The sequence below is a fragment of the Bos javanicus genome, chromosome 12 (genome assembly GCF_032452875.1).
Source record: "Bos javanicus breed banteng chromosome 12, ARS-OSU_banteng_1.0, whole genome shotgun sequence".
Classification (NCBI taxonomy): Eukaryota; Metazoa; Chordata; class Mammalia; order Artiodactyla; family Bovidae; genus Bos; species Bos javanicus.
In genome coordinates, this window is record NC_083879.1 from 4,033,805 (window position 1) to 4,050,293 (window position 16,489).

Genomic DNA, 16,489 nt, shown 5'->3' on the forward strand with positions numbered 1-16,489 from the left:
TACAGTATGTAGTTAGGTAAAAACTTCAATCTTGTGGAATATTTTTAAAGACCATTCCAACTGAACAGGAAGATTCAATTTAACCAGAGCCTGAAATAAAGAAACACTGAGGCCACAATGTGAGAAACACTGGTTAGTTAGGATGCCTTTAAATGTTGTATGTCAAGAACTTAACAAAAAACAGAAAAGTACATTTTCTTTTGTATTATTCACTAGTTCTTTTTATTGAAATAAAATTGAGATACAACCCTTCATGAGTTTAAGTTGTACATATAGTTCTTTAGGTAACAAACTTTAGCTAAGTAAAGCACGGTTTTGTCTGTTTTCCATTATATTTCACCAAGGCCAAAATATGATAGAAGATCAGGGGTGAAAATTCAGTAAAAAAAAAAAAAAAAAAGAAATCTTTGCTACCATATATTGTTTTGCATGAAGAAAGTTAACAGGTTAATGAAACAAAGGGAATTGGTAGTAGATATTTCAGAACTTAGCTTGCTAAGAAAATTCCTCTGAATATCATATTTAATTTATAGGTTTTCTTTTAAATTTTGAATTCCTCTGTCCAAAAACGTTTTTCTGTCCAAACTTTTTTCCCCTGTCCAAAAAGTTTATTTTTTTGGACACAGGCTAGTGGTCACTGATGCTTTTTGGTATGACATAAAAATATCTAGAAGACAGTATTAACAAGACATGTAGTGTCAGAAAGGACAGACAGTCTTAATAGCAACAAAGTAGAAATAAAAGAAGCAAAGGAAATAAATGACTGGAAAAGAAAATTAGAGAAAGAAACAGAGAGACAGATAAATAGCCTCATTTTGTAATTTGGTAAAGGTGGTTAGGAAATAATCCTAAAATTAAAGTCTTATTTATAGTTACTTAAGTTCTTTGACACCTGAGACTTATTGCTAACACATGCAATTTTCTTTTTCCTGAGTGAATCATAAGGTAAATACATTTTTTTTTTAGCTTAGTCAAAATTTTGCTCTACGTTTTTGTCTAAACTTTCAAGTTTTTTTTTTTTTTTTAGTTTTTAGAGGCCCAAGTTTAATTAGCTTTTTCTTTTCTTCCTTTATAATCTCTTCTACAGTTCAGAAGCACATAAAACCACAAAGTAAGATAATGAACAATAAGTGAAATAATTAATATAACGATGAATTTCATTTTCATTTGTATTTCTCTCCACTTCTCACTGGAGAATTAAGAACTTGAAGTTCCCGAGGCTGAAATTCTCCAGTTGCAGTTATTTTGAACATGTCATGGTGCTCAAAGCTTTTGTAAAACTTAAGCCTTTGCAAATATAATTCAAAACCTCCCTTTAAACCCTTTTAAAATAATTTTTAAAGTATTTATAAAATGAGTTGCAAGCTTCCACATTCATGAGGATGGAGTAGATGTACATTTCCACATACCTCCTGGTAAGTATAATCAAAAACACTGGCATTTTTGAAAAGAAGAATAAAAAGACTCTTAAAGATGTTGAGAAGAAAGATTAGCTAGGAAACCTGGGATGCAAGGAATGACATGGTGTTGCCTTCCCTGGGTATATTTCAGACATGAAGATAAAGGAGCCAGCAGTTCAGAAATCAGAACAGATGCAGAAAACAAGAACAGAATTCTGCTAACTCTAGCCTAAGCATCAGGAAAAGGTGGCCTTTCAAGATAGAAAGCTTTAGACAATAACTTCTCTACTCCATTTAAATATCACAGGAAAAACACTATGGTCCTTCATCCAACCATGCCAGCAAAAGCCAGATAAGGAACATGGACTTCCACCTTCTTGAGCTATAAGCAAGGTACTCCAGGTCCCCCTCGTCAGAGAAGGTAAAGTAGGGAGCAAGGGCACCATGAGCATCAAGAGGATAAGTCCTAGCTCCATCTCTCTCCCCCATGCTCCCATGGTGTGAGTGGAGACTTTGTGGAGGCTGGACTTCTACCCCTGCTTGGCAGTGATGAGTTGGCATCTTTGCTCCCACTGGTGTGAAGTCAAAGGAGACCTACTGGAGAGTGGGAACATTTACCACCTGCACCCTGTGACCCTCACACAGTATCAGTGGAGGCAGTGTGGGTGGGATGGGGGATGGTTACTAAGGCACTTCCTCTCTTCATGTTCAACTGAGGAAGGTATCACTGGAGGAGTAATTAAAGCTAAAACTCCCTCCCATGCCCGATAGTTATGAGGAGAACCCACACCTTGGTGTCAATGGACTTCTAGTATTACCGAGAAGTGATGAAGTAGAGCCCCTCCTCTTTCTCCTACCTAAGTGGTCTCAAAGAAAGCCAGTTTGAACAGAAAGTTTATATAAGACACAAGTTTAATGATATGATACCCCTAATATCCAGATTTCAGCTGATGATCTCTTGTTATACTGAGAACTAGGAAGATCTCAAACTGAGTGAAAAAGGAAAATCAATAGATGCCAACACTGAGACGACAGAGATGTTAGATCATCTGACAAAAATCTTAAAAAGCCTGAATGAGCAATTATAAGTGCACTTACAGAAAATGAAAAATAGCAGGAAGACTCAGCAAAGAAATGGAAGTCTCATCAAAGAATTGGGAGATATAAAGGAGTACTAGTGGGACATTTTAAGACTGAGAAACACAAAACTGAAATAAAAAGCTCAAAGATGACCTCAGCAGCATACTGAAGAACTGAAAGTGATCCTCTGGACTAGTAGTTAGAAGAAAGTGAAGTCTCTCAATTGTGTCCGACTCTTTGCGACCCCATGGATGTAGCCTGCCAGGTTCCTCTGTTCGTGGGACTTTCCAGGCAAAAATACTGGACTGGGTTGTCATTTCCTTTTCCAGAGGATCTTCCCAACCGTCTGAGCCACCGAGGAATCCCTAGTCCAGGAAATGATCCTCTGGACTAGTCAGTCAGTCAGTCACTCAGTTCAGTCGCTCAATCGTGTCCGACTCTTCTCAACCCCATGAATCGCAGCACGCCAGGCCTCCCTGTCCATCACCAACTCCCGGAATTAACTCAGACTCATGTCCATTGAGTCAGTGATGCCATCCAGCCATCTCATCCTCTGTCGTCCCCTTCTCCTCCTGCCCCCAATCTCTCCCAGCATCAGAGTCTCAACTCTTCGCATGAGGTGTCCAAAGTATTGGAGTTTCAGCTTTAGCATCATTCCTTCCAATGAACACCCAGGGCTGATCTCCTTCAGAATGGACTGGTTGGATCTCCTTGCAGTCCAAGGGACTCTCAAGAGTCTTCTCCAACACTACAGTTCAAAAGCATCAATTCTTCGGTGCTCAGCTTTCTTCACAGTCCAACTCTCACATCCATACATGACCACTGGAAAAACCATAGCCTCGACTAGAGAAATTAAAAGTATGCAATTTGTACAATACAGAGAATGTAGACTGAAATGGTTGGAGATTTAGGAATCTGTGGGACTATAGCTAAAGAGCAAATGTTCATGTCATCAAAGTTTTGGAAAGAAAGAACATGCTCTTGGTGAATTTGTGTGATCTGTAATTGTAGATCATAAAACCACCTTTGGAGGAATTGCTTTGTTTGTAAGAGTTCTGTGCATCCAATTTGAAAGTATGTCCCTATAGATAAATTTTTCATTTTATTCTAATAGTACCCCAGAAGAATCACAGGATAGTTTTTTTAAGTCCTCTTTTCTTTCAAATTTACAAATAGCATACCATAAAGTCCCATGAGACATAGTACAGTTTACTTTTTTCTCTCTAAATAGAACTCAAATAAATTTTCCAGTTACTTCCTTACAATATTGAGCACAAAACTACTCTCTTTTTGAGACTAATGACCTTTTTAAATTTACTAAAATAAAAGAAACTAAGGAAACTACCTATAAAAATAGCCAACCAATTTTGGGAAAAAAGTTAAAAATGAATAAAGAGACTTACCATATAGTATAACTTATTATAAATCCATAACAATAAAGGTATTATAAAACTGGCATAAGAAGAGTGAGATCAATGAAATAAAGGTGAAAGTGAAACAGCAGCCTCAATGACATTTAAAATGTATTAGAATAAGATGAGAATGGCCGTTCAATCAAGAAAAGAGTTGACTAACCTATAAATGGTAGCATGGCAACACATTAGCATTTTGAGGAATACCAAAATAAATCTCAGATCAATTAATTTTTTTATATAAGTTACTAAAACCAAAAATAATATACAATGTGAAGGGGAAGTCACATGACTTCATAGAGAGGATGCTAGTGTAGGAATAATTCTTAACATGGAGAACTCAAAGGAACCAGCTTTTAGATATCTAACTTTTTTTATTTGAAACAATTTTTAGGGAACTGACACATTGCAAAAAGTAGTGCATTGTATTTATTTCTGTCTATTAGCTTCCATAAATGATAATGTCATATAAATAAAGTACAGTAACAGGACCAAAACTAAGCAATTAATATTGACACGCTACTAGTGGCAAACTTACTGACTTTATTCAAATTGTGCCAATCATTCCATTAAGGCCCCCTTGCTGGTTCAGAATCCAATTCAGGTTCTCACTTTGTGTTTAGTTGTTGTCTTGTTAGTTTCATCAGTCTGGAAAAGTTCTTCAATCTTTCTTTGTTTCTCATGACCTTGGGACTTTTGAAGAGGACTGATCAGGTATTTTATAGAATCTTTCTCAATTTGAACTTGTCATATTTTCTCACATTTAGATTGAAATTATATATTTTTGGCAAGAATATTTAAAAAATGATGTGTTCTCAGTAACTCTTATTAGGAGGCATGCATGCATGTGTGCTAAGTTGCTTCAGTCATGTCCGAATCTCTGCGACCCTATGGACTGTAGCCCAGTAGGTTCCTCTGTCCATCAGGTTCTCCAGGCAAGAATACTGGAGTGGGTTGCCATGACCTCTTCCAGGGGATCTTCAAGAGGCACATGATGGCAAAAGGCTTCACTACTGGTGATCAGTGATGTTACTTTGATATCTGGTTAATGAGATGGATGCCAAATTCGTTAACTGTAAATTCGATACTATTTCTCTTTTAGTTAATAAGCATCTTGTGAGAAGGTACTTTGAAACATTACAAATAAAATATTCTTTCTCTTTGTACTATTTTCTATTAATTTTAGTAACCATTGGTGATTTTTGTCTACAATGAGTTTTATACTTTTATCCTCCAAATGTTAATTTTCTATTTTCATTATGCTTTCTACATTTATTAATTAGAAATTCTACTTTAAGAAAAAGCCATATATTTTCTTCATTTATTAAACTGTTCAATTATTTATAGCAAGTGTTTATTTAGGCTCCTGGATACTTTTTTTTTTTTTTTTTTGCATTGAGTTATAGCTGACTTGGAGGAGGAAATGGCAACCCACTCCAGTATTCTTGCCTGGAGAAATCCCATGGACAGAGAAGTCTGGCGGGCTGTAGTCCATGGAGTTGCAAAGAGTCGAACACAACTGAGCAACTAAGCACATAGCTGATATATGTCATAACAACATTGTGAGTTTCAGGTGAACAGCAAATGACTCAGTGGCTCAGTGGGTAAAGAATCCACCTAATAATGTAGGAGACATATCAGGTTCAATCCCTGCATGGGGAAGATTCCCTGGAGAAGGAAATGGCAATCCATTCCAGTAGTCTTGCCTAGGAAATCTAGTGGACAGAGGAGCCTGATAAGCTACAGTTGATGTGGTTGCAAGAGTCGGATATGACTTAGCAACTAAACAACATACATATATATGTATTCATTACATATGTAATAAATATATACATTATATATTCAAACTCACTCCCATCCAGGTTGTCACATAACACTGAGCAGAGTTCCATGAGCTATACAGTAGGTCTTAGCTTGTTATCCATTTTAAATACAGCAGTGTGTGCATGCCCCTCCCAAACTCCCTAAGTACCCCTTCTCTCCATCCTTCCTCCAGCAACTGTAAGTTTGTTCTCTGTGAGACTGCTTCTGTTTTGTAAATAAGTTCAACTGTATTATTTAAGGGATGTCATATGATATTTCTTGTTCTGTACAATTTACTTCACTCAGTATGACAATCTCTAGGTCATCTATGTTGCTGCAAATGGCATTGTTTAATTCTTTTTGATGGCTGAGCAATATTCCATTATATGTATATATAAATACCATTATATTATATACTATATTAAATATAAATTTCATTATATATATATATATATGCCATATCTTCTTTGTCTACTCCTTCGTTGATGGACACATAGGTTTCTTCATGAGTACTTTTTTTATATTGTGATTTGTAATTCAGTACTTAATTATCTTGATGTTCAAATTGCACCAATTTTACCTATTGGCATTTCCTTCAAATTAGCTGTTGCAAGATTGTTGCAATTTACTAGATGAGCATAAAAACTATTTATACATTAGGAAGTTTAAGAAATCAATGAAAGTTTTAAGACAAATGATAAAAATTGTTCAACAATAATGAAAAAAAAATAGTAACTTCAGTGTAAGTGTTCTCACAAATAAAATGATAATTGGAACCAATAAATTGTACAAAACACTCAAAATAAAAAAGTATCCAAAATTTAACATGTCACATAATTATAAACTGTCATTTTTTAATAATGAAAGAAATTCACAGTATAATGTAACTTTTAAACACTTAATTTGGACAGGGTTTTCAGAAAGACAAGTATCTGTTTTCAAGATTTATGGAACTAAATGCTAGCTGACAATAATTGTGGGAGTATAAACTGGTAGTTTTTGGATATAAACAAGGTAATGGATATATAATGCTTATATTAGTATGTGTCTGGGAATATCTTCACAGGAAATGATCACAAGATTATGTAAAACCCAAGGTAAAATGATTTTTACCCTAATTTATTAACAAATATTGAACAAAAGTCAAAAGTTCAACCAAGTGAGAATGAGTGTATGTGTGCGTGCATATACACATACACATACATATACGGCTTCCCAGATGGTGTTAGTGGTAAAGAATCCACCTGCCAGTGCAGGAGATGCAAGAGATGCAGGTTCAACCCCTGAGTCAGGAAGATACCCTGGAGTAGGAAATGGCAACCCATTCCTATTCTTGCCCAGAATATCTCATGGATAGAGGAGTCTGGTGGGCTACAGTCCAAAGGGTCATAAAGAGTTGGACATGACTGAGAACATGCACACACAGACACACACACACACAATATACATACATATATTTATATACATATCACACATACATCTATATCTATATAGATATAGATATAGATAGATGGATATAGATAGATATATATGTCTATAGATCTATATAGATATATAGATATATTGATATATCTATAGATATATCTATATAAATATATCTATATAGATATCTATATATAATCTCATATACATATGTATCTATATATATTTATCTATATATATGCTCATATATATACATCTATATAGATCTATATAGATATATCTATAGATATATGCTTATCTATATCTATATCTATATATGCTCAGTCATGTCCGACTCTTTGTGACCCCATGGACTATACAGTCTATGGAATTCTCCAAGCCAGAATACTGGAGTGGGTAGCCTTTCCCTTCTCCAGGGGATCTTCCCCACCCAGGGATAGAACCCAGGTCTCCTGCATTGCAGGCAGGTTCTTTACCAGCTGAGCCATAGGGGAGCCCAAGAATACTTGAGTGGGTAGCCTATCCTTTCTCCAGCAGAGTTTCCCAACCCAGTAATCCAACTGGGGTCTTGTGAGCTATCAGGGAAACCCTATATATAGTTTTTAAATAGATACAAACACACAAACACAATAGCACATTAAACTCATTTTTGATTGATCAAAACATTTTTTTGTCTATATTGCTTTATCTGTAGAATGAAATCATGGTAATGGGAAGGTTTACCTATACCATGGTACTGAGATTTTCATAAAAAATACAGCTTCACATGATTGACAAAAATTTTTTCTAAGTAAAGATAAGCATGCATAATTTTTTTAAAGGAGGACTTTTTTTCCTTTGGTTAAGTGTGACATACCCTTGTACAATCAGAACTGAATTTTGATTGAAGATGACTGGATTATATATAACTCTATGGACCAATTTAAAGAATTTTGCTGTTGAGTTGGAAATCTACCTACAAAACCTTCTGCTATTAATTATGTTGGAGTCTAACCCACACCAGGAAATGACTCACTTGTCTTAGAAGCCCACATTTTGATATTAATAAATGTCTGCAGCAGGCACTTGGCGGGGTGGTGGCAAAATCATAAAAATGTGCTTCTCTTCTCTTATGATCCTTGATGCCTTTTCTCCATGTTAGGGCTCTCACTTCCTTCTCTCATCCTCATGCTACAAATGTTATCTGTAATCAGGAGTGAAAGGATGGATGCACACCGCAGGCTGTCACCTGAGTGATTGCAGCATTAAGACAGGATAATAATACTTGGGAGTATTCAGGATTAAAGAAATGTCCTGTAATGTTTTTCTTTCAAAATATAAATATAGTATAAAAAAATCAGTAATGCAAGAAATTTTCTTTACCTTCAGTCATAATGTCCATTTCTAAGGTCATCTGAGGTGAACTGTTTAATTCAGCCAATCTTTCTGCCTTCTATCTCCAGTAGACCATTTGGCGATGTAATTCTCAAGACTGTCATGTTCAGCAATTGGACTGGACAGAGCCTTATTAGAGAAAGGCTTTTCCCTGATTAATCACAATCAGTTCCCATGTTCTGAAGAGCACTGGAAATCTGTGGAACTAGTTTTCAGAGACACTCAAGTCAGATGTTCTTATCAGAAGTGGTACTTTTTGAACCCACAAATTACAACCTGAAATTCACTGTATTACTGTTTCATGAAACCACTTTTTTGTGCTATAAATTGTAAAGCATATGAAGCTTATATGGCTTTTTTCTATTTACATTCTGAATAGAATAACATTCTTAATTTTATAGAACTTATGTCTCTATAGCTTATATACTAGTGTGCTAGATTTTTCTAAATAAAACATTTCCTTGGCTAATAAAACTACAAGTTGTATTATAAAGCTTTAGTGAAAGTGACTTTAATTTAGAATTATTTAATAAGCCACAATCGGAGAAGGCAATGAAAACCCACTCCAGTACTCTTGCCTAGAAAATCTCATGGATGGAGGAGCCTGGTAGGCTGCAGTCCATGGGGGTCGCGAAGAGTAGGTCATGACTGAGCGACTTCACTTTCACTTTTCACTTTGATGCATTGGAGAAGGAAATGGCAACCCACTCCAGTGTTCTCGCCTGGAGAATCCCAGGGACGGGGCAGCCTGGTTGGCTGCCATCTATGGGGTCGCACAGAGTCGGACACGACTGAAGTGACTTAGCAGCAGCATCAATAAGCCACAATATTACTGAAAAATCAACTTTTAAATATTATCTTGAGATGAATCTATGATATAAATTTGATATAATGTCAGTCCACTTTGGGATTGACATGTGCACACTACTATACTTAAAATAGATAACCAAAAAGGACCTACTGTATATCAGAGGGACTCTGCTGTCATATCCTATGTGGGAAAATAATTTGAAAAAGAGTGGGGGAAAATAAAATGAAAAAAGTCCAATTATTGTAATGACCACTCCCCGTCATTCCAAAATATCACTCAAGGTCAGTTATAATATCAGTCTTTGAAAGACACAAGGAATTAGATACCTGACAATCACACTGATTTCTATAATATAAGCACAGATGCAACTCAGTGTTTATGCCACACATGGAAGATAGAAAATATATGATCACATGATGTTCTGTAATATTGACTTTGGTGTCTCTCATTGGTCAAATTAAAAAAAAATACATGTATATACATATGTAACTCTTGACAACAAGACATGTTTTTAATTAGATTGTATTGTCAGTTTATGTGTTTTTATATCAATTTTTTTTAGACTGTACTAAAACATATGACTAAATAACTGAAATTATAAATAGACATATAAGTGAAAAGTTTCTATTCCAGTCTTGTCTATATATGCCTTGCCTTTCCTAAATTTAATATTGTTGATTTCCTGGAGATTCTTTGCATTGATACATGAGGAAATATATATCAAAATATTTTCACCTGTTTTATTATGTAATAACGTACTTCAAACATCCTTTTGTTCATGTTGCTGTTCACTAAAAAATATACACTGGGCATTTTCTACACATAAAGAGATTTATGACTTTGTATGTTTGTGTGACTTCTTAATATTCTGTTATATTGACAGATAAATAAGTGTGAATAAAATTGGTGTTCAGTTTTTGGATTTCTAGACTTTTTAAATTCTTTGGTTTCAAAAACACTGCTACTCTGAGTTAAACTGTATGTAAATGCTTTTGTTTGTGTGTGAGTATATCTGTAGGATAAATACTTAGAAATAAAATTGTTTGTTCAAATGTATATATATATTTGAAATTTTGGTAGGCATTGCCAACATTGCATAAGAGTAAATACCAAATTCACTCCTGCTCCCAAGAGAGTTTAAGAAGTCTTGCTTCTCTGTGGTGTCTCTTCCTAAAGGTTTCACTGAAATTTTAAAACTTCCCAGTCATAGAGAGATTTGGGAGGAAATATAAGATCAGATGATAGGGATATATGGTTGGTATTTGAGCTTCTTGGTTTAATGTTGTTCGGATTTATTCTCAAAACTTGGTTTGCCTTGCTGGAAATGTGTCAGCTTCCCTGAGGGTTTATAACTTGAACCAGGCAGAAAACAACGAACTAAAGAGCCTCTTGATGAGGGTGAAAGGGGAGTGTGAAAAAGCTGGCTTAAAACTCAACATTCAGAAACTTAGAATCATGGCATCTGAGTCCATCACTTCTTGACACATGGAAAGGGAAAAATTGGAAACAGTGACAGATTTTATTTTCTTGGGCTCCAAAAGCGCTGTGGACAGTGACTGCAGTCATGAAATTAAAAGACGCTTGCTCCTTGGAAAGAAAGCTATGACAAATCTAGACAGCATATTAAAAAGCAGAGACATTACTTGGCTGATAAAGGTTCGTATAGGCAAAGCTATGGTTTTCCGAGGAGTCATGGACTGATGTGAGAGTTAGATCACAAAAAAGGCTGAAAGTGAAAGTTGCTCAGTTGCATCCAACTCTTTGCGACCCCGTGGACTGTATAGTCCGTGGAATTCTCCAGGCCAGAATATTGGAGCGGGTAGCCTATCTGTTCTCCAGAGGATCTTCCCGACCCAGGAATCAAACCGGGGTCTCCTTCATTGCTGGTGGATTATTTACCAACTGTGAGGGGAGGCTGAGGGCTGAGGAATTGAAGCTTTTGAATTGTGGTTCTGGAGAACTCTGGAGAGTTCCTTGACTGCAAGGAAATATAACCAGCAAATCCTAAAGAAAATCAACTCTGAATATTTATTGGAAGGACTGTTTCTGAAGCTGAAGCTCCAGTACTTTGGCCACCTGATGCGAAGAGTTACCTCATTGGAAAAGACCCTGTTGCTGGGAAAGATTGAAGGCAGGAGGAGAAGGGGACGACCGAGGATGAGATGATTGAATGGCATCACCAACTCAATGGACACGAGTTTGAGTAAACTCCGGAAGGTAGTGAGGGAAAGGGAAGCCTGGCGTGCTGCAGTCTATGGGTCTGCAAGAGTCAGACACGACTTAGTGACTGAACAACAATGTAACAGAAAAAGCAAATCCAAGTATAGTTGTAGAGATGAAAGTTTCAGTGGTCTGAAGTAAGATTTTTCATCTGGCAGTGCTCTTATTTTTCTCTTCCATCGTGTATCACAGGGATAAGACACTTTGCTATTAGTAACGGTGCTTTTCTACAGCAGTCTCATATATAGGAGGACAATACATATTCTCACCAGGCATACCTCAAAATATTAGTGGAAGGAGATGGCAAAGGATACAAACAAGTTTCTCCACTAGGAGTTCTTTCCTTATCCTGTGAAGGTATGTGACTAGTTGAGTATGATTATAACACTCTGTGAAACTCTTTTTTTTTTTTTTTTAATATAGCCATTTATCTACATAAGCCTGGAACACAGCTGGTCAGTGTAAGCAAAAGTATGCTGGAAAACCTGACAGAAATATGTTAGTGCAGTTACTAACACTGTGAACATCAATCAGTGTAAGAGAAAAATAAAGAAATGCAAGTTTGATAAAAATGGGAGGGTTTTTTTTTCACTGAATCTTCTTCATTGTTTAGAATTATGTCTCCCACATGGAAGTTCGTGCCTACTAGTATTATTAAATTAATGCTTTTTTGTAATGTTATACAGTACAGTAGAAATCAAAGACTTTTTAAATGATACTGAAATGTGTTCTAATTCTGGATCAACAATTTTCTAGGTGTCCCTAAGTAGGATACTTTAATTCTCTGGGTCTCAGTAGTTCATCTCTAAGAAGAAAAATGTACTAGTAGCTATAACATAGAGTATTCGTGTGTGTGTGCATATTAAGTCACTTCAGTCATGTCTGACTCTTTGCCACCCTATGGACTGTCATCCACCAGGCTTGTCTGTCCATGGGATTCTCCAGGCAAGAATACTGGAGTGGGTTGCCATGCCCTCCTCTAGGAGGTATTCCTGATCCAGGGATTGAACCCACATCTCTTATGTCTCAAGCATTGTCAGGTGGATTTTTTACCTTCTGAGCCACCAGGGAAACCCTGAGTATTCACAATTATAGAAATAAAACTTCATCCTGTAGTAGCCTGATGTTACAATCTCTTGAGGTTAAAGAATCACACATTATCTCAAAGCAAAAACTTCTAGACCAATGAAATTTTCCAGAGCTTCATTTTTTGACAGAAAAAAATGAAGGGTGAGAGTGAGCTTCCTGCCCTGGTGCACCAAACAGCTCCATCCACAATCATATTAATATAATCAAGTAAAAAAAAATAAGAAAAAAAATAAGTATTTTTGTTTGTTTTGTTTTGTTTGTTTGTAAAATAGTTGATTGATTTTTTTTATTCCTTGGGGTGATTGTTACAGTCTAGGCATTCCTTCTATAGTAATACAGCTTTAACTGGGTTGGTACAAGCTTCCCAAAGGTTTTTACTATGTTTAACCTTCTAAGGTCTCCCTGTTTTCACACACTGTAAATAATTCTCTGGCATACTCAGACCCCAGAGTATACTGACTGAGGTTTATTTTAGGAAAGAATCTTGATTTTCCTAGAAGTACAAAGATGGTTTTACAAAACCTTACCTTATCTCTTAAATAAATATCATGCATTTTTAGCCTTATTCTCATGTCCCAAGACTAAAGAAATTAAATATCAAAATTATATTTAACTGACATTAAGGCTTATTGAAGCATATCAGCAAATGGTAGCACATTTGTTTAACTATCTTAGCTATCATCTTTAAAAATCACATATAAGGCTAGGAACCTAAAATATAGTACCAGTTATAATTAAAATTTTCTCTAAATTTATATATTTAGTATTATTTAGAATTCAATATTTGCATCCTAATTTTCTCTATTTAATTATATATTATATGTTCAATGAAGCTGTATACAAATTGGTAAGAAGACACATAGGAAATAATATTTAAAAAATGACTTAGAAAACAGCAAACATTTAACTTTAAAACTGACTGGCTCTGATAAATAGGTGTGTGTGCTTGAAAAACCTCAGTAGTAAGAAGAAGAAGGATAAGAATTGCTTTTGCATTTAAGATTATCTTTATTTCAAGATGCCTGCATTTTGCCCTTGTAAGACAAAGATAATGCATTTAATTATGCTGGCATTGAAATAATCATATATTTAAAAGAATGTATTCAGAAAATCTCATGATTCAATGTCTTGTGTGTCTTCCTTGGTGTACAGAAAAGCAGAATTTTCATTAAATTTTATAAAAAGAGGATTTTCTAGATATAAAAATGTAAATATGCACAAATTTACCTATGGTCCATGATCTCTATTTGAGATTCTCAAGTGCTTTCAGAACCCATTTCTAATTTTAAGTATATGTATCACTAGTGTCTCAGTACTTTAAACAAACAAACAAACAAACTTCAGCTTCTGTGTTCCTGGCTGTATGACAAAGAAAACCTTTCTTTTTTTTGGATTTCCTCTTGGTGTGCACTTAATCAAATTAACTTCTAGCAGAAAAAGTGATGTAGACATACAAAGATCAAAGGAAAATGTTTAACTGTAAAGTACCTACATGTACCTTGGAAAAGGATTACCACCCTTTAGATTAAGCGTGGAAGTGTTTTCTTCTCATATATCCATTTTAAATCCCCCATGTAATTTTCATACCATATCAAGAAGATACTATGGAAACAGTCATAAAACTGTCTCCTAGGTTCTGATTTTCTTTAGGTAGTAGCCGTTATGTTGTATTAGATAGTTTAGGAAATGGTAAAACACATGAATAAGATCTATATTATAGATTATATGATAGATTTATAAGATATCATGTGATTATTCCTTACTTTTGTTTTGACAAAATTAACTGATGTAGTCCCAATATTTGGGAGACCAGGAAATACTATGAGTTTGTGTTTTGGGCCAAACTTATTACTGACAACTTTCAGTTTAGTTCAGTCACTCAGTCATGTCCAATTCTTCGTGACCCTTGTCCATCACCAACTCCCAGAGTTTACCCAAAATCATCTCCATTGAGTCAGTAATGCCATCCAACCATCCCATCCTCTGTCATCCCCTTCTCCTCCAGCCTTCAATCTTTGCCAGCATCAGGGTCTTTTCCAATGAGTCAGTTCTTTGCATCAGGTGGCCAAAGTATTGGAGTTTCAGCTTCAACATCAGTCCTTCCAAAGAATATTCAGGACTGATTTTCTTTAGGATTGACTGGTTGGATCTTCTCCAACATCACAGTTCAAAAGCATCAATTCTTTGGCACTCAGCTTTCTTTGTAGTCCAACTCACATCCGTACATGACTACAGGAAAAACTATAGTTTTGACTGGATAGACTTTGTTGGCAAAGTTATGTTTTTGCTTTACAATATACTGTCTAGGTTTGTCATAGGTATTCTTTCAAGGAGCAAGTGACAGCTTTAGAGTTGCTCTTATTTTCATGCAAATATGTAATGATGGTGATATTTTCTTCCTGGTCAGATGTCCACATTCTCAATCTATTCTACTGTTGATGCTAATTGGCAAGTCTTTTCACATTCACAGCCAGGAGGCAAAAGATTGCTGGACACGTGTATTACATATAGATTAGTGTTAAAGCATTGAGCTGGTACTACCATTGCATTTACTTTTACTATGTTTCAAGAGTTGCAAACAGTCAGACATGACTAAGGGATCCAAACTTGAGAAACTTTGATGTTTCAAGAAGGAAGGATCCAGAACTTCTATCAATTTAAAGTTATTCAAAGGTATTATATTCTAAATTAAATTTACCATTTGTTGGATTATCTGTGTAACTACCAGACCTAAGAGTGTCAAGATGAATTTTGCACAATTCCATCACTATCATAAACATTATACAAAGTTTCAAATCTTTTCTGGCATACAATTAAGTACCATTTTTATTCATTTACACAAGATATGCTAGCAGCATGACCCTCATTCCTTGACACAAATTCCTAAGTGAGTAGGTCATATTGGCACAAACTCTCAATGCTGTGGGCAGTTTTAAGAACCACACAGGTAAATTGTCTCCACAGGTTTGGACTTAATTTTCTAAGAATTAAGAAATGAAACACATATTCAGGAACAAAGTCCTGTAGAGTATGATAGCTGGAAATCTAGACAGATCTAGATATCCTTTTGAATTCTGCTCTAGTCACTTAAAGCTGCATGCACTGCAGCAAGTAATTTAACTCTGTAAAAGCCTTACTTTGAGAATCTGTATAGTGAAGGTAATGCTACCTAATGATTTTTTTTTTTCTAGAGACTACATAAAATAGCCAGAGAATAGTATGTAAAACATCAGAAGTGATGAATATAATACAGTCAAAATTGTTAATTATGAAAAAAGGGGAAATACATATTGTGCACCATCCTTTTCTTTCAATATTTTATGGCTTGCAATACTTAACTGTGATGGCTTGGAAATTGATGGCTGGAGTTAAGCAATCAATAAACAACCCATTGACCCAGTTCTCTTAAGAAATGGAGAACTGTAATAACTTTTTTTTTCTTTTGGCTGTTGAATTCTTTATCGTGGCTTTCATATTACTTTCTATTTTTTTTTTTTTGTATTTTATTGATGTGTAGTTATTTACAATACTGTGATAATTCCTGCTGTATATAAAAGTGATTTAGTTAAAAAGTAAATAGTTTTTCATATTGCTTTCCATTATGGTTTATAACAGGATATTGAATATAGTCCCCTGTGCTATACAGTAAGACTTTGTTGTTTATCCATCCTATATTTACTACTTTACATCTGCTAATCTCAAACTCCCATGTCTTCCCTCTCCTACCCCATCTCCACTTGGCAGGCACAAGTCTGTTCTCTACATCTGAGAGTCTATTTCTGTTTTGTAAATAAATTCATTTTGTCATATTCGATTCCACATATAAGTGATAACATATAGTATTTGTCTTTCTTTCTTAATTACTTTGTTTAGTGTCA